Raw genomic sequence first — 27,945 nt, forward strand, 5'->3', positions numbered from 1 at the left:
CCCATAACATGCTCCATAGAGACATTTGCCCAATATAATACTGTTCAAATGTTGATTATGACCCAATAAGATGCTCCAGAGAGATTTTTGCCCCATATAATGCTGCACAAATGTTGATTATGGCCTCATAAGATGCTCCATAAAGATATTTGCCCCACGTAGTGTTGCACAAAAGTTAATTATGGAACCATAAGATTCTACATAGAGATATTTGCCCAATATAGTGCTGCACAAATGTTGATTATGGCTCCATAAGATGCTTCATAAAGATATTTGCTCCACATAGTGCTGCACAAACGTTGATTATGGCCCCATAAGATGCTCCATAGAGATATTTGCCCCATATAGTGCTGCACAAACGTTGATTATGGCCTCATAAGATGCTCCATAAAGATATTTGCCCCATATAGTGCTGCACAAAAGTTAATTATGGAACCATAAGATGCTCCATAGAGATATTTGCCCCATATAGTGCTGCACAAACGTTGATTATGGCCCCATAAGATGCTTCATATAGAGATATTTGCCCCATATAGTGCTGCACAAACGTTGATTATGGCCTCATAAGATGCTCCATAGAGATATTTGCCCCATATAGTGCTGCACAAATGTTGATTATGGCCCCATAAGATGCTCCATAAAGATATTTGCCTCATATAGTGCTGCACAAACATTGAATATGGCCCCATAAGATGCTCCATAGAGATATTTGCCCCATATAGTGCTGCACAAATGTTGAATATGGCCCCATAAGATGCTCCATAGAGATATTTGCCCCATATAGTGCTGCACAAACGTTGAATATGGCATCATAAGATGCTCCATAGAGATATTTTCCCCATATTCTGTTGCTGCAATTTAAAAAAAAATGACATACTCACCTCTCGTCGCTCAGGCCCCCGACACTTGCAATACTCACCGGCCCTCTTTCCAGCGCCGCTGTGTCTTCTGCGTCCTCTGCACTGACGCTCAGGCAAAGGGTGCGGACTACCCACGTTATCGCGCCCTCGGACCTGAGCGTCACTGCAGAGGACGCGGAAGATGGAGCTGCCCCCAGATTGCGGACAGGTGAATATCGCGCAGTGCTCCCCCTCCCCATTATACTCCCCTGCTCCTGGCGCAGTCCCTGCATCTCTGGTCACCGGGTGCTGACAGCTTCTTCCAGTGTTGAGCGGTCACCGTTACTGCTCATTACAGTAATGAACATGCGGCTCCACCCCTATGGGAGTGGAGTCTGGTCCATATTTATTACTGTAATGAGCGGTACCATGTGACCGCTCAACCATGGAAGAAGCTGTCAGTGCCCAGAGAAAAGAGATTCAGGGACTTCGCCAGGAGCAGGTAAGTATGTCACAGCCGCCACTCCCCCTCCCCCGTCGACCTCCCAGGGACAATGACTCGACTATAAGCCAAGAGGGCACTTTCAGCCTAAAAAAATGGGCTGAAAATCTCGGCTTATACTGGAGTATATACGGTAAATATCAGCGCAAGTCATTTATCCTTTTAAAAAGACAAAATACAATCTCCCAAGAGATCAGCTGACAATGGTCAGACTCAATGACTCCAATAGACAAAATAACTTAGTCAGAAATATATGGTTAAAAAATACACACTCAATGACTCCAAATGCCAAAGTAATGTTTTCGGGGCCAGAGCTTTTGGAGAATTCGCCTAACGCAGCCCCTACAGGGACCTATATGGCTAGATTACAAAAAAAACTCATCCTCCAGGTTCTACTCTTCCAGGATGTGCATCCCCACCTACATCAAAGAACAATGAATGGATAAGAATATTCCTATTTGTTTATAGCTAAGAGTGTGTTTCTATATATTCCAATATATATATATATATATATTTATATACTGCTCAAAAAATAAAGGGAACACTGAAATCCCACATCCTAGATATATCACTGAATGAAATATTTCAGTTGCAAATCTTTATTCATTACATAGTGGAATGTGTTGAGAACAATAACACATAAAGATGATCAATGTAAATCAAAATGAAAATCCCATGGAGGTCTGGATTTGGAATAATACTAAAAATCAAAGTGGAAAATTAAATTACAGGCTGATCCAACATCAGTGGAAATGTCTCCAGACAAGGAAATGATGTTCAGTTGTGTGTGTTTCCTCCATGTGCCTGTATGACCTCCCCTACAATGCCTGGGCATGCTCCTGATGAGGGTCTCCTGAGGGATCTCCTCCCAGAACTGGACTAAAGCATCTGCCAACTCCTGGACAGTCTGTAGTACAACGTGATGCTGGTGGATGGTGCGAGACATGATGTCCCAGATGTGTTCAATTAGATTCAGGTCTGGGGAATGGGCGGGCCAGTCCATAGCTTCAAAGCCTTCATCTTGCAGGAACTGCTGACACACTCCAGCCACATGAGGTCTGGCTTTGTCCTGCTTTAGGAGGAACCCAGGGCCAACCGCACCAGCATATGGTCTCACAAGGGTTCTGAGGATCTCATCTCGGTACCTAATGGCAGTCAGGCTACCTCTGGCGAGCACATGGAGGGCTGTGCGGCCCTCCAAAGAAATGCCACCCCACACCATTACTGACCCACTGTCAAACCAGTCATGCTGAAGAATGTTGCAGGCAGCAGATCGCTCTCCACGTCTGTCACATGTGCTGATCTGTGAAGAGCACAGGGCGCCAGTAGTGAATTTGCAGGTCCTGGTGTTCTGTGGCAAATGCCAAGTGTCCTGCATGGTGTTGGGCTGTGAGCACAACACCGATCTGTGGATGTTGGGCACTCAGACCATCTTCATGGAGTCAGTTTCTAACCATTTGTGCAGACACATGCACATTTGTGGCCTGCTGGAGGTCATTTTGCATTGCTCTGGCAGTGCTCCTCCTATTCCTCCTTGCCCAAAGGTTGAGGTAGTGGTCATGTTGCTGGGTAGTTGCCCTCCTACGGCCCCCTTCATGTCTCTTGGTGTACTGGCCTGTTTCCTGGTAGTGCCTCCAGCCTCTGAACACTACGCTGACAGACACAGCAAACCTTCCCCACCTGCAGAACCACTCCTTTATTGAGTGTGTCTTGATAATTGCCAATAATTTCCATCTGTCGTCTATTCCCTTTACACAACAGCATTTGAAATTGATTGTCAATCAGTGTTGCCTTCTAAGTGGACAGTTTGATTCCACAGAAGTTTGATCTACTTGGAGTTATATTCTGTTGTTTAAGTGCCCCCTTTATTTTTTTAGCAGTATATATATATGGACACACCCTCTCATTTACATTTTTTTCTGTGTTTTCATGACTATGAAAATTGTACATTAACACTGAAGGCATCAAAACTAAGAATTAACACATGTGGAATTATATACTTAACAAAAAAGTGTGAAACAACTGAAAATATGTCTTATATTCTAGGTTCTTCAAAGCAGCCACCTTTTGCTTTGATGACTGCTTTGCACACTCTTGGCATTCTCTTGATGAGCTTCAAGAGGTAGTCACTGGGAATGGTTTTCACTTCACAGGTGTGCCATGTCAGGTTTAATAAGTGGGATTTCTTGCCTTAAAAATGGGGTTGGGACCATCAGTTGTGTTGTGCAGAAGTCTGGTGAATACACAGCTGATGGTCCTACTGAATAGACTGTTAGAATTTGTATTATGGCAAGAAAAAAGCAGTTAAGTAAAGAAAAAGGAGTGGCCATCATTACTTTAAGAAATGAAGGTCAGTCAATACAAAATATTGGGAAAACTTTGAAAGTGTCCCCAAGTGCAGTTGCAAAAACCATCAAGCGCTACAAAGAATCTGGGTCACATGAGGACTGCCCCAGGAAAGGAAGACCAAGAGTCACCTCTGCTTCTGAGGATAAGTTTATCTGAATCACCAGCCTTAGAAATCGCAGGTTAACAGCAGCTCAGATTAGAGACCAGGTCTATGCCACACAGAGTTCTAGCAGCAGCCACATCTCTACAACAACTGTTAAGAGGAGACTTTGTGCAGCAGGCCTTCATGGTAAAATAGCTGTTAGGAAACCACTGCTAAGGACAGGCAACAAGCAGAAGAGACTTGTTTGGGCTAAAGAACTCAAGGAATGCACATTAGACCAGTGGAAATCTGTGCTTTGGTCTGCTGAGTCCAAATGTGAGATCTTTGGTTCCAACCACCGTGTCTTTGTGCGACGCAGAAAAGGTGAACGGATGGACTCTACATGCCTGGCTCCCACCGTGAAGCATGGAGGAGGAGGTGTGATGGTGTGGGGGTGCTTTGCTGGTGACACTGTTTGGGATTTATTCAAAATTGAAGGCGTACTGAACCAGCATGGCTGCCACAGCATCTTGCAATGGCATGCTATTCCATCCGGTTTGCGTTTAGTTGGACCATCATTTATTTTTCAACAGGACAATGACCCCAAACACACCTCCAGGCTGTGTAGGGCTATTTGACCAAGAAGGAGAGTAATGGGGTACTACGCCAGATGACCTGGCCTCCACAGTCACCACACCTGAACCCAATCGAGATGGTTTGGGGTGAGCTGGACCGCAGAGTGAAGTCAAAAGGGCCAACAAGTGCTAAGCATCTCTGGGAACTCCTTCAAGATTGTTGGAAGACCATTCCCGGTGACTACGTCTTGAAGCTCATCAAGAGAATGCCAAGAGTGTGCAAAGCAGTCATCAAAGCAAAAGGTGGCTACTTTGAAGAACCTAGAATATGAAACATAATTTCAGTTGTTTCACACTTTTTTGTCAAGTTTATAATTCCATATGTGTTAATTCATAGTTTTGATGCCTTCAGTGTGAATGTCCAATTTTCATAGTCATGAAAATACAGAAAAATCTTTAAATGAGAAGGTGTGTCCAAACTTTTGGTATGTACTGTATATATATATATATATTTTTGACCACATACTGTATTAAACTGTCTATTTCTGGTCAGGCTACTTCGGCTGTTTGAGTCATTGAGTCTGACCATTGTCAGCTGATCACTTGAAGATTATTTTAGTCATTTTACAAGGATAAATGACTTGTGATGACATTTAGGTCAATAGCAGCTAATAAACGTTTAATTGTCCTAAAAAAACATCCAGCATTAGGATACAGTTGTCTTCTGGTTTGCAGTGGACCTTGAAGGGCAGTTAAGGTCATATTTTTGTTTTTAGCAAAGAGAGACAAATCTCCATCCATCAACAAAAAGGTCACTTATTCCTTGGCTGGGGAATCTGTCCTCTTTATAGGCAGCACTTTATTATCTTATACTGTATATTATTAAAAGTTACTCTCACATATTGATGTTCCTGCAGGCGAAATAACATAATCAAACTACTGATCAGAACACTCTTGAAGATACCTGCTAATGGTCAGGCAGCCCCATAAGCAACATCTTGTTGGCTGATCACGCCAGAACTCAAATTTCACCTTACCCATCTATACAGTTACCCTCCAATCACATATAACTATGGCTTATTTAGAAGTTCAGTTTAATCTCTTTATAGTAAAAAGCCTGCTTTGAAAATTACTTGGTCTTTGATGGGAAAGAGTCTTTGAAGTATTTGCTTTCCCCACAACTATGTACTGTATTGGACCTCATACAGAAGTCCATGTTGCACATACTCGATCTATTCATGTTTTTCATGGATCTAGCACATGCTCATTATAGTCTATGGTGGAATTAACATGTTCGTGTTTGTTAGGGCTAGCGGAACGCACCAAATAATAAGACAGATAGAGTATGGTGCGTTCGCAGCCCGGGGTCCACCGTGCAGAGATGGAACCTGCTGCCAAGTAATGACGGACTATATGGCGGTACAAAGTGAATACACACATGGGCTAACCTCACCCTGTGTGAAGGAAGCGAACCCTGTTACGTCACAGGGCCGTGGTACCGCACCAAGAGCGCAAGCAACGAGTCTCAGAACTCAATCACAAGACACAGGATTTGAGTACATAGACCTCATGCGCTCGACACCGCTACTGAGGTGTCAGAGTGACAGCAATAGAAGCACGAGAGTGCATGCAGTGCCGCACTGGTGAACGCCACTAACCACCCAGGCTTGGGTCAGGAAAGCGCTGTGAAAGCACAAGGCGCCGCACTGGTGGTCACAGCAATAAGACGCTGTATTGTGTGTTTACGTGCTGATGGCTAAGTCGGGCGCTAGATAGCAAACATACACCTTCCGCAAACAGTCATCCAATAGGGAGGGTTATTTAAAGAGCGACTTTCACTCACAACACACACACATTTACAAATGTACACTAGCGCATGGCCGTGCGGTCATGCGCAGCTTATATAGTTGCAGCACGTTCAGGACCTTCCAATAAAGGACCAATGGGAAGCTGCTACCAAAGTTTTGCCCTTTCAGGACCTTCCTGGAGGACCAATGGGATGTGCTGCAGTACCTGAGCATGTGACCCTCGATCTCCAATGGGAGATCTTCCCCTGGGCATGCTCAGAAAGAGAAAAGCAGGACTTAGCCCCAAAAGCATCTGCTCGCCGCTGCCCAACACTGACTTCAATGGCAGAAGCAGGAAAAGCAGCAGTAACTCTTTGTACAGAGTGAGACTGAGCAAGACGCTGGGACCGACGTCTCTGCTGAGCAGACTCCACTGCGGCTGGATAAGAATGGGAGACAGCAGCGGAGATGGCTCGAGATTCCCCTTGTGCAGAAGCGGGAACTCGACACCTAACATTACCCCCCCTCCTTGGGCCTCGCTACGCTTGAAGGCAGCAATGAGCTGTGGGGCCCGAATGTTTTCAACAGGCTCCCAGGACCTGTCCTCTGGGCCATAACCCTTCCAATCCACCAGATAGAACTTTTTGCCACGTACCACCTTGCACCCCAAAATAGCGTTCACCTCGTAATCGTCCGTAGACGAACCCGATGTCCCGGCAGATGACTCGGAAAACCGGGACATGTATACGGGTTTCAAGAGGGACACATGAAAGGTGTCGGTGATACCCAAGCGTGGAGGAAGGGCCAGACGGTAGACCACAGGGTTAACCTGTTCAAGGACCTTGAAGGGACCCAAGTAGCGAGGTGCAAACTTAGTGGACTCAACATGCAGTCTGATGTTACGGGCGGAGAGCCACACTAAGTCGCCAGGAGCAAAGGTCGGAGCGGGACGCCAATGAGCATCGGCGGAGGACCTCATTCTCTCCTTGGAGGCCCGAATGGCATCCTGAGTGCGGTCACAAATGTCCCGTGCCTCCACAGCCCAGTCTGCCACCCTGGAGTCAGCAGAAGACACAGGCATGGGCACAGGGACACGCGGATGCTGGCCATAATTTAGGAGGAATGGAGTCTGACCGGTGGAGTCGGCTACAGCATTGTTAAGTGCAAACTCTGCCCACGGTAGCAAGGATGCCCAGTCATCCTGCCTGGCAGAAACAAAATGTCGTAAATATGTGACCAAGGTCTGGTTGGCCCTCTCTACCAACCCATTCGTCTCGGGATGATATGCCGAAGAGAGATTCAACTCAATACTGAGTAGACGACAAAGCTCTCTCCAGAATCGAGACGCAAACTGGGGACCCCGGTCACTAACAATTTTGTCTGGCATACCGTGTAGGCGAAAGATATGTTTGATGAACAAGACAGCCAACGCCCGTGCAGAAGGTAGCCGTGGAAGAGGCACCAAGTGCACCATTTTGGAAAAATGGTTGGTGATCACCCAGATAATGGTGCAGTTACGAGACTTGGGTAAGCCCACCACAAAGTCCATCCCGACCATCTCCCAGGGACTGTCCGCCACCGGCAGAGGGTAAAGCAAACCAGCTGGCCGTTGCCGAGGGGACTTGTTCTTGGTGCAAGAGACACACGCCAGAACATATTCTGCGACATCACGAGCCATATGCGGCCACCAGTATGTCCTCGCCAGTAACTCAGATGTCCTTTTGGAACCAAAATGTCCACCCACCCTGGACGAGTGTGCCCAAGAGAGAACCTCCGGTCACAAACTGGATGGTACAAAATTATTGCCCGGAGGCACAGACTCTAGCGAAACCAGGGCCACAGTTCTCAAGCTCTCGGTGGGGACAATAAGCTGAGGCTCCTCTTCCTCCTCCGCAGATGACACAACGGAGTGAGAGAGAGCGTCGGCCCAAATGTTCTTCTCCCCAGAAAGAAAATGGAGGGTGAAATGAAACCGGGAGAAGAATAAGGACCATCTGGCCTGGCGAGAATTCAACCGCTGGGCTGTCTGCAGGTACACCAAATTTTTATGGTCTGTGAAGACTTGGAAGGGAAAACGTGCTCCCTCCAAGAGATGTCTCCACTCCGAGAAAGCCAACTTCATGGCTAGCAACTCCCTGTCCCCGATGGAATAATTCCTCTCTGCTGGTGAGAAGGTCTTAGAAAAGAAGAAGCAAGGATGCTTCCGACCTTGAGCATCCTTTTGGAAGAGGACTGCTCCAGCACCAACAGAAGAGGCATCCACCTCCATGATAAATGGCTTATCAACATCGGGGCGATGTAGGATGGGAGCGCTAGCGAAGTGTGACTTTATGGAGTTAAAGGCCTTGGAGACCTCCTCAGACCACAATTTGGGATTTGCCCCTTTCTTGGTGACGGCAACCAAGGGAGCTACCAAAGTTGAGAAGTGCGGAATGAACTGGCGATAATAATTAATGAACCCCATAAAGCGCTGCACCGCTTTAAGAGAATGGGGTTCCTGCCAGTCCATCACAGCCTGTAGTTTGGCAGGATCCATAGCCAATCCCTGGGCAGAGATGATGTAGCCTAGGAAAGGTAAGGACTCCTGCTCGAACATACACTTCTCCAACTTGGCATAGAGAGAGTTTGCCCGTAGGAGGTCGAAGACTTTGCAAACATCTCTCCGGTGGGAGTCAATATCTGGAGAGTAGATGAGAACATCATCCAGATAGACTACGACCGAGGTGGAAAGCATATCCCGGAAGATGTTGTTCACAAAGTCTTGGAAAATGGCTGGGGCATTACAGAGCCCGAAGGGCATCACCAGATATTCATAGTGCCCATCCCTGGTGTTAAAAGCCGTCTTCCATTCGTCCCCCTCACGGATGCGAATCAGGTTGTAAGCACCCCGCAGATCTAATTTAGTAAATACCCTTGCTCCCCGAAGCCTATCGAAGAGCTCAGATATCAAGGGCAAAGGATACTTATTCTTAACGGTGATGGCGTTAAGACCCCTGTAGTCTATGCATGGACGCAATTCCCCATTCTTCTTCTGCACGAAGAAGAACCCGGCCCCAGCAGGTGACACTGACTTCCTAATGAATCCTCTTGCCAGATTTTCCTGGATGTACTGTGACATTGCCTCCGTCTCCGGGAGAGATAACGGATAGACTCGACCCCGGGGAGGCTCAGCACCAGGCAAGAGATCAATAGGACAGTCATAGGGGCGATGGGGCGGAAGGATCTCCGCCGCCTTTTTGGAGAACACGTCTGCATAAGACCAATACTGCTTGGGGAGAGAGGATAGATCTGCGGGTACCTCTGTAGTAGCAACCTGAACGCACTCCCTCTGACACCTACCCCCACAAGATTCGCCCCATCCCAGAATTCTGCCTGAGGACCACTCGATATGAGGAGAGTGGTACCGTAGCCAAGGTATTCCCAACAGGACCTCATCAATTCCCTCAGGAATGACGAGCAGAGATATAATCTCCTGATGAGATGGCGACATGGACAGAGTAAAAGGGATGGTCTGGTGTGTTATCTGTGAGGGCAGTGTCGACCCATTCACCACTCGTACCGTTACTGGTTGAGCTAGCATAACCAGGGGTATTGCGTGACGTTGGGCGAAGGCAGAAGACATAAAATTGCCCTCCGCCCCAGAATCCACGCAGAGCTCTACCGAGTGGGAGAATGAGCCTATAATAATTGTCCCCTTAAAGGACAATTTAGAGGCAAACGTCGCCGTGTCTAGTGTACCTCCACCTACTACCACTAGACGCTGATGTTTCCTCGACCGCTGAGGACATCTGGTGGCTAGATGTCCTGACTGCTGGCAAACATGAAAGACCTTGAGTGCACAAGCGGTCCGGGACTTAGATCCCGCTTGTGACACTTCCATGGCCTCATGTGACTCAGGAACCAGGACCGGAGATTCCAGAGGTTTGGCGAAGGTAGGAGCCAGCCGAAACCTCTGCCTACACTGGGCTCGCTCTAACCTCCACTCGTTAAAACGGAGGTCAATTCGAGTGGAGACAGTTATTAACTCCTACAGTGTGACAGGAATCTCCCTAGTGGCCAGAGCGTCCTTAACGTGATCAGCCAGGCCCCTCCAAAATATGGGGATAAGGGCTTTATCCGACCAGTCCAGCTCAGAAGCTAAAGTGCGGAATTGGACGGCAAAATGACTGACCAAGGACTCACCCTGAGTTAATGCCAGCAGTTGGAGCGCAGTATCATGGGTGACTTGAGGTCCTAAAAAGACCTGTTTCAGAGTGCTCAGGAACAGCGGAGCACTCTGCACCACATGATCGCCACGCTCCCACAGCGGCGTAGCCCATTCCAACGCCCTGTCCGACAAGAGAGACACTATAAATCCCACCTTAGCCCGCTCTGTGGGAAAACGTGCAGCCAGGAGCTCGAGGTGAATAGAGCACTGACTCACGAATCCCCTACAAAATTTGCTATCACCAGAAAATGTTTCTGGCAGTGGGAGGCGAGATAATGTCGGAACAGGGGTGGCAATGGACAAGGTTGCTGCAGCCACACTAGCAGCCTGTACAGCAACTGCGGTAACATCCACAGCTGAGGTTGAGCTCTCGAGAGCCGCCAACCTACCCTCCAGCTGCTGGATATACCGCAAGGATTGCTGTTTGTCAGTCATTACTAGCCAGACCCTGGCGCTAGTGTAATGTTAGGGCTAGCGGAACGCACCAAATAATAAGACAGATAGAGTATGGTGCGTTCGCAGCCCGGGGTCCACCGTGCAGAGATGGAACCTGCTGCCAAGTAATGACGGACTATATGGCGGTACAAAGTGAATACACACATGGGCTAACCTCACCCTGTGTGAAGGAAGTGAACCCTGTTACGTCACAGGGCCGTGGTACCGCACCAAGAGCGCAAGCAACGAATCTCAGAACTCAATCACAAGACACAGGATTTGAGTACATAGACCTCATGTGCTCGACACCGCTACTGAGGTGTCAGAGTGACAGCAATAGAAGCACGAGAGTGCATGCAGTGCCGCACTGGCGAACGCCACTAACCACCCAGGCTTGGGTCAGGAAAGCGCTGTGAAAGCACAAGGCGCCGCACTGGCGGTCATAGCAATAAGACGCTGTATTGTGTGTTTACGTGCTGATGGCTAAGTCGGGCGCTAGATAGCAAACATACACCTTCCGCGAACAGTCATCCAATAGGGAGGGTTATTTAAAGAGCGACTTTCACTCACAACACACACACATTTACAAATGTACACTAGCGCATGGCCGTGCGGTCATGCGCAGCTTATATAGTTGCAGCACGTTCAGGACCTTCCAATAAAGGACCAATGGGAAGCTGCTACCAAAGTTTTGCCCTTTCAGGACCTTCCTGGAGGACCAATGGGATGTGCTGCAGTATCTGAACATGTGACCCTCGATCTCCAATGGGAGATCTTCCCCTGGGCATGCTCAGAAAGAGAAAAGCAGGACTTAGCCCCAAAAGCATCTGCTCGCCTCTGCCCAACACTGACTTCAATGGCAGAAGCAGGAAAAGCAGCAGTAACTCTTTGTACAGAGTGAGACTGAGCAAGACGCTGGGACCGACGTCTCTGCTGAGCAGACTCCACTGCGGCTGGATAAGAATGGGAGACTGCAGCGGAGATGGCTTGAGATTCCCCTTGTGCAGAAGCGGGAACTCGACACCTAGCAGTGTTTTTTCACAAACCGTGCATCTATGCAAAAATCACGGAAACATGTCTGTGTTTTTCAGGTATCACAAATAAAAAGTGCCAATACAAGTCTATGGATCTGTGAAAAACATGTGCAGCACACAGATGGCATCAGTGTGCAGTCTGTATTTAAGGTCACATTCACACATTCAATATTTTTTCAGTATTTGACATCAGTATTTGTAAGTGAAAACCAGCAGTGAGTGAAAAATGCAGAAGTGGTGACGTGTTTCTATACTTTTCATTTGATTGTTCTACTCCTGATTTTGGCTTACAAATACTGATGTACAACACTGATCACATACTGAACATGTGAACGTGACCTTACATTGAAAAGGATAGGAGAAGATTTATTTATCCATCTGTGGAAAAATGCTGACACACTGGTCCAAAACACTGATGACGCTAGTACGATTTCTGTATATCAGTGTTAACACGGATGTGCAAATGGGCCCTTGTACAGTAGATATATCTTGTATGAGATCAAGTTAATTTTGCATATATTGTTTACTACCTGGAACATTGTTGGTAATCTGCTGAAAAAAATACAAACAAAATCTAAAAACAACTGATTTTTCTAAAATAAATTCAATCAAAAGAGGAAACACAGACTCTCAAAATGTCAATTCTACTTAGCGAAATATCATATAATTTATAGGCTGCTTATTGTTCTTGATGATATAAGTTATAGTGACTGCAAGCAACTAAGGTGAAATTTTACCTGCAGTCAAAAGTAATATCAGGTGTATTTCGCGTATATTTGAAATGATACATAATTTATAGATAAATGTTACTGAATGCCAAGTTATAACTATAAATGAATTATAACCCTTTTAGTGAATTGCTTGAGGTCATAAGAGTGCACAGAAAATCTACATTTTCGTGATGGTTCATGGCCCAGCATTTCAGTACCTGTTTATAGATTACTTGATCTTTTTCAGGTCCACATCATAAGGCATCTAGTAAGACAAAAGTATTAAATAAGTAAAATGCTTTAAAGTGAAGCTTTTACAGTATAAAATGTTTTTTTTTAATGCACTTACCTAAAATTACTTTATTTTTCCACCATGAGTGGACCACTTTCCGACAATAAACATACAATGCAAGTAGATTAATAAAAGAAACAAGTTTGGGCATTTTAGCTGTTTACCAAAACTTATTCAAGAGACTCTCAGTTTTAATTTGAGGGTGTTCACATTCTTATTGGAGTAAGGGCTCAGGAATTACAGCTGTTTAAAGGGAACCTGTCACCTGAATTTGGCGGGACTGGTTTTGGGTCATATGGGCGGAGTTTTGGGGTTTTTGATTCACCCTTTCCTTACCCGCTGGCTGCATGCTGGCTGCAATATTGGATTGAAGTTCATTCTCTGTCCTCCATAGTACACGCCTGCACAAGGCAAGATTGCTTTGCGCAGGCGTGTACTATGGAGGACAGAGAATGAACTTTAATCCAATATTGCAGCCAGCATGCAGCCAGCGGGTAAGGAAAGGGTGAATCAAACACCCGAAAACTCCGCCCATATGACCCAAAACCAGTCCCGCCAAATTCAGGTGACAGAGTCCCTTTAATATGCACCTCTTTATAACAGGACCAAAAGTAATTGTACAGATATCTCAAAAGCTCTAAAGAGCTGCATGGGCTGCATGGGCTATTCTCTTGTTAATCCATCCCATCATCAATTAAGAAGGTAAAAGGTCTGGAGCTGATTCCAGGTGTTGCATTTGCATTTGGATACTGTTGCTGTGAACCGTATTATGAAGTCAAAAGAGCTCTTCAATAGAAGAGAAAAAGACCATCATTAGGCTGAAAAAAAAGAAATCCATCACAGAGATAGCAGAAATGTAACCAGTGGCCAAATCAACAGTTTGGTACATTCTGCAAAAAAGAGCTCACTGGTGAGCTTGGAAACTCAAAAAGGCCTGGACATCCACAGGAGACAACAGTGGTGGATGATCGCAGAATCTTTTTCAAGGTGAAGAAAAACCCTTCACAACATCCAACCAAGTAAACAACAATCTCCAGGAAGTAGTTGCTTCAGTATTTAAGTCTACCATAATGAGAATACATCATGAAAGCAAATACAGAGTGATCGCCACAAGGTGTACTGCTGACCATTAATCAGCCTTAAAACTGGAAAGGCCAGATTCGACTTTTCCCCCCCCAAAAATTAAAGAAGCCAACTTGGAAAAGTATTCTTTGGACAGCTGAAACTAAGAACTGCCTGTACCAGAATATTGGAAAGAAGGAAGTATGGAGAAGACTTAGAAAGGTTCATGATACAAAGAATACCACCACATCTTCTGTAAAACATGCTGGAGTCAGTAAAATGGCATGGACATGCATGGTTACCAATGGCACTGGGTCACTAGTGTTTACTGATGATGTGATTGAAGACAGAAGCAGCCGGATGAATTTTGAAGTGTACAGGGCGATACGTTTCTCAGATTTAAACACATGCAACAAGGTTGATTGGATGGTGCTTGACAGGACAATACTTTTGAGCTCCTGAAATGAGGAGGCTGTGTGGAAAAATGGTTGTAATTCCTAATAATTCCACAGGATATTTTTGTTCAATCCCTTTAATTAAACCAGAAAGTCTGCACTTCAATTGCATTTCTATGTTGTTTTATTTTTTACCCAAAAAATAATGGTATGTAGAACTCAAATAATGAAGATTCAGTCACTGTCCAAAATTTTTTTTCTCATTAATCTGCACTCTGCACCTCATCTTGAGTGACAAAAACAGAAATGTAGTAATTTTTGCAATTTAATTAAAAAAGAAACCCACTGCACCCACTATATATAAATGAAATATTTCCTGTGCCCCATATTATACTATTTTATAATTGGAGGTAGACTTACAGGGATTGTCCAGAGACAAAAGAAAGATATGCTGAGGAAATGTAACTTCTTGAAATTACGGTAGGTATTCATTGTGCAAATCTGCTTTCAGTTCCCATTTTTGTGCCTCTTTTTTGATCCCACTTGCTCCAACACAGAAATGGAGTTGCCTGTCCTCCCTGTCACTGTTTAAGCCCTTTAAGAATGCACTATAATACTAGAAAAAACACCGGTAGGGCTAAAATGTTCTGGCTAAGCCCCCAGATTAATTCTTTATGGGTGTAGTTTTGTAAAATAGGGGGTATTGGGGGTATTTCTTATGTTTTGATACTCTCAAGTTATATAAAAGAGAATTAATGCCTGAAAGTATACTACTAATAAGGAAGTCTCAAAATCCACAATGTTTTCCTTTACTTCTCAGGTCAAAAAAGTAAAAAAAAAATAGAGATTCATCACACCTAAAACAAATAAAATTTTATTTGAAATGTATAAAAATGAAATTCCATTAAAAGGATGGTGTGCCAAATTGAAACTCCACCAAGGTGAAAAAAAGTCCCGTCATGTTATGTTCATAGATGTTGACGCCTTTCGAGGTGAACACCTCATATTTATCACCTAAATTAAAAAAATAACTACAAAGTTTAAAAACCCCGCCAGAAGACACATTCTCCTCACACATGTCTCCTCACACATGGTCACAGACAACATTGGGTTGATGAAATGAAAGAAAAAAAGAAAATAACTTGCATATAAATAATTCCCAAGGAACAAAATAAAAAACACATAAAATTATAGATATATTATATAAGTACACAATATTTAATAATCAGATCAGTCTTTTTATTCAAGCTCCATGGACAGAATGTTTGCTGAAGGGCTGGAGAGTACAGTAATGAGGGTCTACAGGCAACAGTGGACAATAGTGGAACATTCTTGGAAATGTGGGACTGCATTTCAGCAAATAAAGTTGGGAATTTGGTCAGGATTCATGGTGTCCTGAATGCTGAGAAATACAGACAGACATTTATCCATCATTCAATGGCATCAGAAAGTCATCTGGTTGGCTCCAATTTTCTGCAGCAGTATAAGGACCCAAAGCAGCCAGCCATTAAGACCTACCTTCCATGGAAAGAAGAACAAGGAGTCCTGTAAGTGATGAAATAGCCCAACGGAGCCTTACTCTCAACATCATGGGGTCTGCCTCAGATTAAATGACAGAAGAATTCAAACCAGCCTACATCCACAACCTGGAAACAAGCTCCCTATCAAGTTCCTTCAAACCATGTATATGTGTACCTAGAAGAATTGATAATGTTTTGAAGGCAAAGGGCGATCACACCAAATATTGATTTAATTTAGATTTATTTTTTGATTGTTCACTTTTTTGTTAATTAAAAAAATGTAAAATTAAACTAATGCTTCTATTTTTTTTAAAGATAGAATTCTTACGTTACAGCATTTTTTTTCACTCCTGAATAAAAGTTTTGCATGGTGCTATATACAGTATAAAATAATCAATTTAGAGCAACTACACTCACGAAAGCTGTATGCCAACATCGATATTGCTTATTCTTCATATTATTTTATAGCAAAATTTTCATTGTGAAGCACCGAATTAAAGTTGTTACCAGTTCTGAATTGAATAAAAGCTCTCTAGTTTATTCATCCAGGCCCGATGGGATTGCTTCTTCAAAGGTAGCAGAGTGATTTACTGAATTTTCTTTCCATCATGGCATGTGTTTATTGATTTCCAAGAACAAGTGGACATCAAGGATGCCATTTAGAATTGCTTTATGATTCAGAACTTGGTTAAGGGACTTGGTGTAACATTTCCAGTACACATTGACAAAAGACTAATTGGCCTATGCTACAAACCCGTCAGTCGCTAATATTGTATGAGCGAAAATGAAGCATGGACGTCTATACTTACCTTTAAACTAATTTACAAATAAGTGTGTCAATGCAAAATGCTCTTGGTATATATGTTAATCGATAATATTAGATCATCTTAATCAATAATTGCTAGATAATTACATACGTTTTTAGTTTCTTAAAATCTGGATCGTGGAATGTATAGACTAATATTCAAAGTTGCTTTGTAAAAAGTAATGTTTCAATCTATATATTTGTGATGCTAAAAAAGACATGATGAAATAATTCGCAAAAGATATCCAAGCTAATATTTCCCCCTTTTTTTCAGATTTTCAGCTTGCTACTCTCATGGGATGCATTCAAGGAAAAATCAAGCATGGTTGTAAAGTATCAAAGGATTTTTGTGGCTTGAGAAATCCACATGTATTGATTTTTTTTATAATCTGAACTTTACAGTGACTTAACTACTGAGCAACAACTGCAACCATGGTGGGCAGGAGGCTACTTTCTATTCCACTATTATATATATCATTTGAATTTAAAAAACACTGCTTGCCGATGCAATCACACCTGTCAATGGAAAACACGGTGGCTTCTGTAAATTTATTCACTTTCATCTATTCTTAAAAAAACAAATTGTAGGCAAGGAGTTATTTTGACAATATATGTGATATATACAATTTCTTTATTAGATATTCATTGTAGCAAGTTCTCTTAAAATTTAGAATGTTATAGAGTTTTTTTTTACTTTTGCTTTCTATATATTCCCAATATATTTTATTCTTAGTGATTATTTTAAATTCTGCTCAGGTGTTTGTTAGAACTACCATGATGCAGATTTTTTAAACTATCAACTAAAAAAATGCAATTTTTCTGCAGATGTTGTTAGGGCTGGCGGAAAGCACCGAGTATATTTAGATATATATGCATTCGCAGCCCGGGGTCCACTGTGCAGGAGACCAACCTGCTGCTAGCAAATGGTGGCACAATATGGCGGTAGAAGCGAACTCTGTTACTTCACAGAGTCGCACAGAAGGGAAACCGCTGTGCCCTGTTAGCGTCACAGGGGAACACAGCTGCCTAACAGAGCAAAAGCAATCAGTGGTCAGGGAGTAGCAAGCACACAAACACCTCCTCTCCGGTGGAGCTGGAATTCTAATGGCTTTACGCCAGCCCTGAATTCACCATACAAACTCCTCACCGGAGGTGCCGGTATTCTAGTGGCTTATTTCAGCCGGACCCTGACCACAAGCAGACAAGACCACTGAGTAGCTAAAGCTCATAACATAAGCTGATTTTAGCGCATGGCCGTGTGGCCAATGTGAACCTTTTATAGCTGCAGCAACTTCAGGACCTTCATAGAGGACCAATGGGAGCTGCTACAGTACCTGAGCAACTTCAGGACCTTCCTAGAGGACCAATGGGAGCTGCTACAGTAACTGAGCATGTGACCCCCGACCTCCAATGAGAGGTCTTACCCCAGAAGGGGAAAAGAAGGACTTAGTCCCAGAGACGTCTGCTCACCGCTGACCAGTACTCGCTACAATGGCTGAGCCTGGAAAGGCAGCAGCAACCATCCGCACAGTATCAGGCTGAGCCAGATGCTGGGACCGACGTCTCCACTGAGCAGGCTCCACTGCGACTGGAGAAGAATGGGAGACCGCAGCGGAGATGGTTCGAGATTCCCCCTGTGCAGAGGCAGGAACTCGACCCCTAACAGATATAGTGGTAATCTGTAAGTAAATCACTGAGTCTACTCATGTTGCTATAGGGGTATTTATTTAATCATATCTGTCTTGTGGCCCCTTAACTGTGAAGGTTAATCAGTTTTTGTGATGTGGTACATTTGTTCATATGTATAAATACAAGAATTTACCATGTGTTACACTTTCCCTGTTGTTGTCCGATATTTAGGATGGACAGTAAGGACTATGGCACTCTATTGAACCCCTTACACACCGTACTTCCGTTATTTTCTCCTATTTTCTGTATATAGTTTTGGAAAGTTAAAAGGGTGATTGTGAAGAATAAATGAGGGGAAGCTGACATTGAGCGGGGGCGCCACTTTGCGTATCATTTAGGGTGCCAACCTCCGCAGCAAGGTAGGGACAATCTATTAGGTAGAGTTTAAGGTGAGCTAGTACAGGTTTTTTCCCGACCTCTACCCTACAATTTTTATATTTAATATACATCTGGGTATACTGTTGTTTTTTTTAGTTTTTGGATTTGTTTTGATTGGGCTCTTGAGGTTGTTATTTGAATATCCACCATCTATTGTAAGGACAAATCCTCCTTGGGACCACTGATTTTGTTCTACACCCTTTTGCTTCCTTCTGATCACTGCGGCATTATTACTTTCTTATTTTGGATATCGGTTACTTCACGGGTTGTGTACATTACCTAACTAGGGATTGCTAGGTCGCATCCAGGGTGAGCCAACGGTGAGCAGGGGCACCATGTTGTGAACAAGTTAGGGTTCCAACCTCCTCTGTCAGGAAGGGTACAAATAGGGTCCAGTAGGATCTTCTAGGGTGTTTTTATATCATAATAAATAATCCTAATATGGACCTGCTGGATGCAGGTTTTGTGGAGTTTGTGTTATATAATGTTTTTAAATAGTGGAAATAAAATTGAGTTTTTAGGTATTGGTTTATATGTTAGTTAGTCTGTTAATCCACTGTGCCGCTATATCTTTTGATTTTTTTCTTCAAATGGCCAGTTTGGCCTTTTCCACCAACTTCTATAGGGACTTCTCTGAAAACAAAATATATCAAGGGATAAATATATGCAGATAACCCACAAAGAACATTCTCATAAGTCAATAAAAAAGGCTTGGGATAAACAATGAATCATATATACAGAACAAAGTGGGACATGAATAAGAATATCCTTTTTCATTTAGGTGTTATGTACAGGTTAATACTTTTTTTTACAGTTAAACTATCTTTGTTCTCCATAGCATTAGAGTTTAGCCTTCATTTTATTAGAGTAGTTTTAAATATGAATGAGGCCTATCATATTCTTCCCTACCAGTTTAAGTGGTACTCTCGTGCTATATTTGCTTCACTGATGAATTGTGATAGTGTTGGCTTGTGTACACAGAAGTCAATCAGAGAAAGACAAAACTGGTCTGCTAGTCAATTTTTGGGCTTTTCTACTATAGCAAAAAATAGAATACATAGTGTGATGCCTAAAGGGGTTGTCTGGTCAAAATCGATAATATTTCAGTCACTCTGTGTGACTGTAGACTTATGAATCCCCCAGGGCACGCACTGTGCGCTATGAGGATTTGCTGATTTCTGTCCCAGGACAAGATGGTATGTATACCTACTCCCCAACAGTGGGCACGGCCTCGCTTCCGTACCCTGGTATGGAGGGAGACTGTGCCTTCTATTTGGCCATGCCCACAGACTGGGCACGTCTCTAAATGGGTGAGGTCTTTGCTCAAAACAAGTGTGTGGAGCAATGCTGCACCTACTGCCGGGAGTAAGTATAATGCATACATACTCTCCGGTCCCAGGACAGAAACAGGCGAATTCCCGCAAGAGGATTCATGAGTCTCCAGTCACTTAGAGTGACTGTAGACTTATTGATTTGGACTGGACAGCCCCTCTAAGTGATGTGCTTAATCAGCTTCGGTGAAACCTGCATTGGGGCACACAGACCACAGATTTACACTACGCTCTTTCACTTTTGCACTACCACTATGGTAAAAATATTGTGTGATCAATAGAACATATGGCGTTGCAAACAGTATAATAAACATTTTTAAATCATGAAATCAGCATAGAAATCATATTAAGCATTCCAAGCACATGTTAACCTATAAAAAGTAATATTTGATCACAGTGTATGTGGTCCAGCATTGGATTTCTATGTTTTTGTATCTATGTTATATTTTAATTACTTTTTAACATATTCAATAAAGGTTATATTTTATGAGACATTATGCACCTGTGCTTGTCTAGTTGATCTTGTGCCAGTCATTACACTGGCTACCAATTCACTACAGCGTCCAGTATAAACTCATCTCTCTCACTAACAAAGCTCTCCACAGTTCTGCACCGCCTTATATCTCCTCTCTCATCTCTGTCTATCACCCTACACGTGCCCTCCGTTCTACAAATGACCTAAGACTAACATCACCCGTAATCCGAACCTCGCACCTCCGTCTCCAAGACTTCTCTCGTGCTGCACCAGCTCTCTGGAATGCACTTCCCCAGACGATCAGACTGATACCTAGCCCCGACCTATTCAAGCGCGCTTTAAAAACCCATCTCTTGAAACAAGCCTACCACATCAACTACTCAGTAAACTAACTTTGCCCTGTTCCCTCCTTCCAAATATTAATCTGAATCTGCACCCTACTATTTATCTGTCTCCACACCCTCCATGCACACGATAACTCCACTTGATACTTGACTATTGCACTTAAACACACGGGCTGATGACCGGATCATGCAGCTTTATATGAAAATCCCTATTTACTATAATTGCCAGACCTGAAATAACAAGCACTTTTCACCTATGGTGTCCCCCCATTTCCTTGTAGACTGTAAGCTTGCGAGCAGGGACCTCACCCCTAATGTCACTGTTTAAATTGTCTTAACATGTATTGAATTTATTGTCTGTACATGTCCCCGCTTAATTGTAAAGTGCTGCGGAATATGTTGGCGCTATATAAATAAATATTATTATTATAGTTGATGGTATCTTATGCTAGAGATGTGTCTCCTAAATACAAGAAAACTGAATATTATTATGCTCTTAAGCTGTTGGTCTACTCAATAATTATTATAGCAGATGTACAAAAACAGAACATGTCAATGTGTACTGAAATCGAGATCCAATTTTTCATATGCTTCTTTATTACCTAAAATTGTGAATTCATTCTTGACATACAAGACTTGAAAGACTTTTATTGAATTCAGTGGATTTCAGCGTTGAACACAGCTGATAATTAAGAACTCTGATGTCAATATCAGAAAATAGACAATTTCTTTATTTTTTTTCCTCCATATAATGTATAGTGACTGACTAGTGGTAAATGATTTTTAGTAGACATTACAGGAATAAATTATTTTCATGCCTATATGTTTACTGCATGTATTCTGGATATCTGTCCTAAATTGACTGATGTCTTGTCATGATCTCCAGTGAGACAGAGGAAATCATATTTGCATGTTATGTTATTTATAGTATATCACACAATATAAATGGTTGAAATTTGGTTTAATCAACACAATATATTGAACTGACCTCAGGCATTTCCGAGGCTACAGACAGGAAAGGTTTTTAACTTTTCTCTATATGAGCCAATTTGCAGCTCTAAATCATGTAATTTTCTTTATTACCAAGGGGCTTACTTTATCATAAAAATTAAAAAGAATAGTTACTTTCCATATGACATTTTCTGCCGTAAGAGTAAAGTTTTATGAACTGTAAATTGTAGTTATAATTTTAGTGGAGAAGAATGATTTTCTTAGTGGGATGTCAATTCTCGATAAATATGTTTCATTTGCTCTTGTTTGTCTATATGTCAGACATGAAAATCAAAAAATTAACCTGTTAAAAGGAAATGATCAAAAATGATTGCATGCATTCAAATACAGGAAAGAAATATATCTTGGTACCGTGTTAGCCAGTAGATAGAAAAATATTTAGAATTGAGAGTCCTCAGTGGTATCAACCACTGAGGACTCTGAATTCTAAATATTTTTGCATTCAAATAGAAATTCAACAATGTGTGACATTCAGTTTATGGGGATTGTGCACTATTTCAAAACGGATCTATTTCAATTATTTAATTTATTTATGTGGTATGCAGTAATTTTTACAGATATGAATATTTTAAAATTATTTCCCCCAAATGTCAAATTATTTTTGTATTCATTTAGCATTTGCAAAACAATATGAAGTATACAGACAATATATTAGGAAATTGTACGATATGCAATTCCAAGATATTTCTTACTGACCTTTAAATGATGGTTTTAATAGTAGAGTAACAGTCACATATGTTTTCAACAGCAGAAAAAAAGGCAGCAACACTTACCTGCCCAGATCTTAGAACAAATGCACTGCAGGGTGCAGCCAGCCCATGAAGCAAGATGTTAGCAACACAGGTGCAAAATACCAGATCAACAGCCCCTCTCCACATACCCACTCCTGGAGGGGGTGACTGCCAGTATACAATTTCACAATAAAGGGTCACATAGGGCGTGGTTCACACAATGGTACTGCATAGTGTCTGGTTCACAGCCTATTAGACACGCCCCTACTTTTCGATTAGGCGGGCTGGCCAGTACACTCTCAATGCATCCCAGTGCAAACACCCCTCATGCGAGACCGAACGTGTTTGGGCTTGGCTGCACCCCGAAAAATATAGTGCAAAAAATATTCAAAAACAGTGAGGTATTTGTTGATACTTTGGCCAAAATACGCAAGCTCGTAACCAACGCCAAGGGTCCCCACGCTTACGAGTCCTACACTAAACTGAATAGCAAAGCCACTAGAGACTCAAGGTCTACAAAAATTCAATTTTCAACAGCAGAAAAAAAGGCAGCAACACTTACCTGCCCAGATCTTAGAACAAATGCACTGCAGGGTGCAGCCAGCCCATAAAGCAAGATGTTAGCAACATAGGTGCAAAATACCAGATCAACAGCTCTCCCTCTCCACATACCCACTCCTGGAGGGGGTGACTGCCCAGTATACAATTGCAAAAATAACAGTCACATATGGCAAACCAGAAATATACTTTTAAAGAGCTAGGTTACATTCATACATTTAGTGTGAAATGTCCGAGTGCTGCCCCATATAAAATGTAGATAAATTCACAAAGGGGTAGAATTTCCAAAATGGGGTCACTTGAGGGGTATTCTGCTCTTCTAGCAATTAGGGGCTCTCTGTATGGAGTCTGCAAACTGTTGTAGGAACATCTGCAATCCAGGAGGCAAATAGTGCTCTTGTCCTTCCTGAATCTCTCCATATGGCTAAGTAGTACTGTACAGCCACATATGGGTTATTGCCACTTTCAGTAGAAATTGTGGGACAAATATTCGTGCCATTTTTACCCACTTCTTGTGTGAAAATGTAAAATCTGGAGCTAAAACAAAATTTTGGTGGTAATTATTTTTTCTTCACTGCCCAATGGTATAAAATTCCGTGACACACCTGTGGTGTCAATATGAATTTGTTGTAGTTTGTTAAATGGGGGTCACTTATGGGGGGTTCTGCTGTTCTGGCTCTCCCAGTGGGTTACGGCACCCGCAAACCATAACAGTAAAATCTGCACCATAGTATGGTGCTCTTTCTCTTCTTAGCTTTGCACTGTGCATGAAAAATATTTCCTGATTATATGTAGTGTATCGGCTCACTTAGGAAAAAATGGACCTCAGTTTGTTGTAAAAAAAATTTCCGATTAGCCCTTAGAAAAATTAAAAACTTGTAGCTAAAACAACATTTTAGTGATAAAAATCTAAATTATTCTTTCTCCTCCGCTCAATGGTCAAAAATTCTGTGAGACACATGTGGTGTGAATATGATCATTGCACCCCCAGATGAATTGAGTGGGGATTGTAGTTTTTAAAATGAGTTTACATATGGGGTTTCAGTTGTTCTGGCACCTCAAGGGCTCTGTCAATGTGACATGGCACCCTCAAACCATACCAGCAAAATCTGAACTCCAATATAGTACCTCTTCCTTTCTGAGCTTTGCACTGTGCCTCAAAAGTAGTATTCCCCCACATTTGGGGTATCAGCGTACTCAGGAAAAATTGCCCAACTAATTATATGGTGCGATTTCTCCTGTTACCCTTGTAAAAATATAAAAATTGTGGCTAAAATAACATTTTTGGGGAACATTTTTTTTTATTTTTATGGCTCAATGGTATAAACTTCTGTGAAGCACCTTTGAATTCAAAGTGCTCACCACATATCTAAATACATTCCTTGATGGGTCTGGTTTCTAAAATGGGGTCACTTGTGGGGCACTTAGAATGTGTAGGAACATCAGAGACTCTCCAAATGGGACATGGAGTGTGCTAATTATTCCAGCAAATTTTACATTCAAAAAGTCAAATGACACTCCTTCCCTTCCAAGCCCTGCGATGCTCCCAAATAGTAGTTTTCTCCAACATATGAGGTATTGGCATACTTAGAAGAAATTGTACAACAAATTGTATGGTGCAATTTCTTCTGTTACCCTTAATGAAATGCAAACTTGGGGGCTAAAATAACAATTGTGTGGGGAAAATTTTTTATTTTTATTTTCACGGCTCAACATTATAAACTTTGTGAAGCACCTGTCGGTTCAATGTGCTCATCATCACACATCTAGATCAGTTCCCAGAAGTGTCTAATTTCCAAAAATGTGTCACTTGTGATGGATTTTCACTGTTTAGGTGCACCAAGGGGTCGCCAAACGCGACATGGCGTCCGCTAATTGTTCCAGCAAATTTTGCATTCAAAAAGTCAAATGGCACTCCTTTTCTTCTGAACTCTGCTGTGAGCCCAAACAATGGTTTTTCTCCACATATGGGAATGCTCAGGAGAAATTGCACAACAAATTTTGGCTTCCATTCTTTCCTGCTACCTTTGTGAAAATTTAAAAATTGGGGTCTAAAGTAAATTTTTTTGTGAAAAGAAAGTTAAATGTTAATTTTTCCACATTCCACAAATTCATGTGAAGCACCTGAAGGGTTGATAAACTTCTTGAATGTGGTTTTGAGCACCTTGAGAGGTGCAGTTTTTAGAATAGTGTCACTTTTGGGTTTTTCTACCATATAGAGCCCTCAAAGTCACTTCAACTGTAAGGTGGTCCCTAAAAAAATTGGTTTTATACATTTTTTTGAAAAATGAGAAATCGCTGGTCAACTTTTAACCCTTATAACGTCCTAAAAAAATTGTTTAAAAAATTGTGCTGATATAAAGTAGAGATGTGGGAAATTATATTTATTTATTATTTTGCGTGACACATCTCTCTGATTTAAAGGGGATAAGAATTCAAAGTTTGAAAATTGCTAAATTTTCCAAATTCTTGCTAAATTTTAGTTTTTTTTCCACAAATAAATGCAAGTTATATCAAATACATTTTACCACTATAATGAAGTACAATATGTAATGAAAAAAACAATCTCAGAATCACCGGGATCCATTGATGCATTCAAAAGTTATTACATCATAAAATAACACTGATCAGAATTGTAAACATGGGACTAGTCATTAACATGCAAACCACTTTGGGGGGTAAATGGGTTATGGACATAGCTTAATTTGGTACATAATGAGGCAACACATTTTTCTTATTTTTTATTTCTGCATTCTTAAGCCATCATTTTTATTAAAATTAATTTTTTAAGGCCATATGTGGTCTCACTTTAAAAGTACACAATTTTGGGTTACATACTGTACTGTATGCTGTATTGTGTAGTCATTATTTTATTTATGGGGGGAATGAGAGGACAAAAAACTACAGTAATGTGTTGTGTTTGCTTTTATGGCATTCACAATATGATAAAAATAATATCATAACTTTATTCTGTAGGTTGTTGGAGAGCCCCGCTAGGGCCGTGGGGTACTTGGGACTGGGCTGGTTCTTAAAAGGGTGGTCATGGTGGCAGTGACCCGGTCCATACTCCTGGGCAGCCAATTAAAAAAAGGGTTTTTGAATAAAGAATAAAGTTTGTTCATGACGCCACCTGTGGTATTCAGTCAGGGATGACCAACGCTGCTTAAAGGGGTCCACTGGGGTGAAGCTATGGCAGCAGAGATGGAATGGCTTCCCACAGGTGAAGCTGGGTTCCAGGGCTCCCGATGTAATAGATAAAGGTGGTGTAGTGCCAGAAAGAATCAGAGGACACAAGGTTGCAGTCTTTCTACCTTTTTACTGGTGCAAGGCAGCCACAGTGCAGGGTACGGATCACAGTGATGGTGCGGTCTGGCCGGCCTGGAAGCGATTCTGATATCCCCCTAGCTAGGTTGGGTTGGAAGCCTTCCTTTCAGTGCTGTGTTGTAGTTCCTTGCTGCCTTAAGCCTCACACAAGGTCCTCACTTTCTCTCTGTCGCCCTTATTGGTAGGACACTACCCGCATGGCAGGTAACTTCGAGCCTTTTTACAGGTGTCTCCCAGATGACTCTGGGCTCTATGTGTTACTGTACCTTCAGGCATTAATGGTGGACAGGCGACCTGCAATCTATTGTCCACCGGTTTCTGCCATGGGGCATAGAGTTACGCCCACAACCGCAGTCTTCCGGCTACCGGAATTCTGCGCTTCAGCGTGGAGGAAACTCAGTCGCAGCTTCCCTCCAGCTCTCTACTTCGCCTTTGCTCCTTCCTACTCTATACAATCTGTTCCATTCCTCTCTTTCCTTTCCAGGAACTGCAGAACTGCTCATCTGTATGGCCCCAGCTCTCTTCCTTAACTCTCTCTGTCTGCTTCATCTCTCTACTCTCCTCTCACAGACTACCCTCTAACTCTTCCTCCAGCCAGAATATATATATAGGGGAGCCACCCACAAAGCCACCCACAAACTGGATCAGAGCTCCCCCTTCTGGCCTGGAGTCATAACATGTTGCATGTATGTGGTACCTGTTAAAGGGATCTTTTCCTCGCTTCCAAGCATGGCATCACCCTCCCCGAGAGGAAGGCAATACCACTGTGACAGCCACGCTCCTGGGGTGTCACATTGTCAGAATTGCAAAGATGCAAATTTTACATTTTTATGTTGCTTTTTTAATCTTCTGCATAACAAAAACACACCTTTTTAAACATATTTTGTGTTGTTTCAGTTACTCCATTGATGGAGCTGCATGAGGGACTATTTTTTGTTTGAAGACTTTAGTTTTCATGGATACCATTTTAGACTAAAATCGTGAAGACACTAGCACTATTCAACATTAGCCTTTGCAGCCCAGAGGAACAGAACAGCTGATTTGTCTTGCAGATCACTGGTACAACACCTCGAACTAACAGTGTTGTGAGGAATCCAAATGGAGAGATGAAGAGTTTACACTCCGGGGTCTGATAAAACTATATGAGAAGGGATGTCAAGCGGCAGAGTATTTTCTCCAAAGCTTGGGGATATACATGGAAACACAGATCCAATTCATACTAGAATGTATCCAATTTATCCTGAACCATAATTACTTTCTATATGAGGGGCAATATTACATTCAAACGTGGGGTACCGCGATGGGTACAAGATTTGCGCCTAGTTACGCAAATACCTATGTTGGTAGGTGGGAAACCCTACATATTTATAAGGATGGGCTACTACATCCAGGCCTGGTGGTCTGGCGTCGCTTTATAGACGACGTATTTTTTATATGGGAGGGGTCCCACAAAGACCTAAATACGTTCATTTCCGGGCTAAACGATAATCAGTATGGTCTGGAATTTACC

General features: G+C 42.5%; 1 pseudogene; it reads left to right on the forward strand.

The window, feature by feature from the left end:
- Window positions 1-3,627: 3,627 nt before the first annotated feature.
- Window positions 3,628-16,952, forward strand: LOC138648119 (uncharacterized; annotated as a pseudogene).
- The last annotated feature ends 10,993 nt before the right edge of the window (window positions 16,953-27,945 follow it).

This window comes from Ranitomeya imitator, chromosome 8, assembly GCF_032444005.1.
Source record: "Ranitomeya imitator isolate aRanImi1 chromosome 8, aRanImi1.pri, whole genome shotgun sequence".
NCBI classification, from domain to species: domain Eukaryota; kingdom Metazoa; phylum Chordata; class Amphibia; order Anura; family Dendrobatidae; genus Ranitomeya; species Ranitomeya imitator.